Source organism: Phlebotomus papatasi, chromosome 2 (genome assembly GCF_024763615.1).
Source record: "Phlebotomus papatasi isolate M1 chromosome 2, Ppap_2.1, whole genome shotgun sequence".
NCBI classification, from domain to species: domain Eukaryota; kingdom Metazoa; phylum Arthropoda; class Insecta; order Diptera; family Psychodidae; genus Phlebotomus; species Phlebotomus papatasi.
In genome coordinates this window covers 41,107,596-41,111,071 of record NC_077223.1, presented here as the reverse complement: position 1 = coordinate 41,111,071, position 3,476 = coordinate 41,107,596, and the positions used below count along the sequence as shown (strand labels likewise).

The following is a 3,476-nucleotide window of genomic DNA, read 5'->3' as shown; positions in this document are numbered from 1 at the left end:
TGATTCAGTTTTTTTTCCTTTCGTATCTGTACAACCTTGGCCCGTTATACACTACTCAATACTTCATTCTACCGTAATTTTGTGTTATGTTTGCATACACTTAGCAATTCTGTATACTACGGTAATCTGTCTCGGATTTATCGATCAGTGGTAGTGCATATTTTACCAATTTAAGTACTAACTTTTCAGATCAAATCTGACTCTTATCACGGCTTGAGCCGAGAGACCTCTTAGTGGAAAACTGATGGGAATGTAGTTAATTATAATTATTTTAAGGTGTCTCTTGGCTAAAACCGTAATTGATCCAGCACATAATACAGTAAGAAGTTACACATTAGCATTATTTTTACTGATTCTGGCGTCGTCGTCTATACGGGGAAACTTCTAAATGCTCCTCATTGTGCTATGCACTGATAAGTCTCAGAAGATCCCCCGTAGTTATAGCCTCTATAGCTCAGTTGGTAGAGCACTCGTCTAGTTAACGAGAGGTCTCAAGTTCGATTCTGGGTGGAGGCAGGAATTTTTCCTACCTCCATTGAGAAGAAACTGGATGATTGGAGTGTCATTTGCTCCGACTGACGATTTCTCTGTACATAAATACAATTAACATTGAACTAAAGTTCGTAAAATTCTCACAATCCCCCGTAGTTAATTCTTGAAGTCAATTTTCTCCAGTTCTCTCCATTCTCACTTATAAGTTCCCCACAAGTGTGCCTTAACTAAAATAGAAAGTCTGGTAGACTTTTTAAATTATTTTGAAACGTTTCGAACTTAAGTCATTTGGGTCTTGAATAATTATTTTAATATAACAGAACTTAAATTATTATTATAATTATTTTGTTTTATTTGGAAATACACGGCTATTTTTCCATTTTGTGCATTATTCAGTTTTCAAATTTTTATTTGAATTAGAATATTCGAATATAAACGAAGCTTCAGAAGAAATAGCCAAAAGATAAACAGAAGTACATCGGCCTAAAACCCTATGCATAGGGGAAAGTGCCCATGGTTTGCATGGTTCCAAGCTACATAATGACTAAATTTTTCATCTGTTTCTGAATAATTATGACTCAAATACTGGACACTTTCCCTACTTAGGTGAGATGAGTCACATTAATTGAGAAAGATAGGAAAAATTTAGTCATTATGAAGATTATGAAGCTTGGGACAGTGCAAAGCATGGGCACTTTCCCCTACTTTTATTTCGAATTGAATGTTTGTAATTAAAATTCCCTCGTGTAGATGATTCCATCCAAATTCTAATCTATCGAAAATCAGAAGTGCCCATGCTTCTAGACGGTTCAGCAGTGGCACCTCAAGAGCTCATTTAATAACGGTTTTACAACGGTCGTGTTTATTTCAGTCGTAGATGGTCAAAAGACGTGTTTTTCGGCAAGTAAATACTTATAGCACGCTAGTCTCTCAGTTATACTTACCCTGACTTTGGTAACATACAGCCATCCTGAGCTGAGATTTAGAATTGCTTACTACCTAAGAGTTTTGCTCGTTAATTGTAAAATTTTGTGAAAACCTTAGTGCTATGTTTCCAAAATTGATGTAATAGATATTATCACTGGGACCCACTGTATGTACTTTTCGTCAGTAATTCAAATGCATAATTTCTGGATAACGGTAAGTTTTATAATCCTATGATATTCCGGAGAATATATTTTGTAAACGATCCAAGTCGTCCTGTTCATACTTTTAATGGTTTTGAAAGATATTTAGGGATTTATGGGGAAAATCTGGAACATTTCAAGGAAAATGAGGAGATAGGGATATGGTTCGTTCCTGGAATATTTTCCTTGAGTTCTGCTCTACACATCCTTGAGTCATTTTTTGATACCAACATCCTAGAATGTACCATTTTTGAGATAAAGCAAATTTCACAAAATATTTCTAACCAATTTCTTAAAGATTTTCATCTTAATCTAGCCCAGAAATCAGAAGTTGGATCATAACTTTCTTCGGGATATGTACTCGGGAGACACCAAGGAACACGAAAATATCGGTTATTTGAAATCACACGAAAAAAGTTTTAATTTTGTTGCACTATTATCTGTAACTTTTCAGCCTATAAATCATAAACTTTCAATAATGAAACCGTAACCAATATAAAATGTTTAAACTCAAACAGTCGAAATCAGCGTAGTTTAATGACTTACTGACTTATTTATTTCATCTGAGATATTTTAAGTGGTATCGTTGGTCTGATTAGTCGCCATTTGAACATGGTCCATGCCAATACTATCCATTTTCACATACCTGATCAAACAGTCGGGTTAGCCTCGTAACATCCCTGACTAAGTAAAAATCCTTTATCTGTTAGAATATCAACTCTTACTGCGTCAATATACTTGTATATATCCGTAGGAGTATTCCAGAGTGATCATGATGCAGAGCTGAGAGTACGAATGGGGGTTGGGCTCAAAGTGTAGGCTGTTGTGGGACGTAGCGGGTAAAACCTTGAAAATGTATCTTGATGGTGAAATGGAGGGCATTTTCTCCTGGTTATTGTTGTATATTTTTCCGCGTCTCGCCCGTGGCGTATTTCTTCTCCCTCATTGACGATGAAGCAGAAAGAAAGAATGGCTTTTCCAGCGTATTCATATCCCAGGGAATGGGTACCACAATGATATTTATATAAATATCCCGTCATTTGGCGCAAGTGTGAGTGGAGGCCTAATATTGCAAGCGGGTATTTTTTCACAATAATTCCGCATGGAAGCTTTTCCTGGAAGACAATTACGCTTTCTTTCAGTCGATTATTTGTTTATTATTGAAGCTGATAGGTTTTTGTGGAAGTAAGCTTTAGGGATCCACATCTGTGATATTTCAATTAAACCCTCGACAACATCTTAAAGATAGGATATAAAGCAAATTAACTTTTAGTCAATTTTTCTCACACGCCCATTTCTCATCGTGGAAAATTCACAAGCCCAAGAGAAAGTTGATGGTAGTAAAAGTCTCAAGAAAGTGGAATTAATTTTAATTAAAGAGCAAATGAATGTGAGAGGAGTTTTTCCGTGTTGCGTAAACTCCGTGGGTTGGATTTTCTCATGGCTGGAAAAGTTTTTCCTGCTCTCGAATTTTCATCCTTCGTGATTCCTTTTTTTTCTTTGCTTTTTTCCATAAGACGGCTGCCTGCAAGAAAACTAGTTTATGAAATGAATGTAAAAATTCCAAGTTAGTTATTTTCATTTCGCGCTTTTTTTTCTACCCCACAAGCCTTAGACCAAAGTTGGGTTCCATAAAAAGAAAGCGACCGGGAGACTTTCCCACGGAAAATGACGAAGTAAACCGAAATCACTTACTGCTTAAGTGAATCTGAAAGAAGTTATCTTTTATACTACATCATTTACTCCGATTAAAGAATTAGATTTAGTTGTAGCGCTCTTTTCTTTCGACACTTAAAAAGCTTTGAAAATATATTTGAATTTGACAACTAACAAATTGCCATTTCATGAAGTTTATTT

The 3,476-nt window shown here is 35.7% G+C and overlaps 1 non-coding gene across 1 annotated transcript; it reads left to right on the top strand.

Annotated features, from left to right (window-relative positions):
• Positions 1-443: 443 nt before the first annotated feature.
• Trnat-agu (transfer RNA threonine (anticodon AGU)) lies at positions 444-516 on the top strand. Its single transcript has one exon. It is a non-coding gene; the product is annotated as a tRNA-Thr (tRNA).
• Positions 517-3,476: the final 2,960 nt, after the last annotated feature.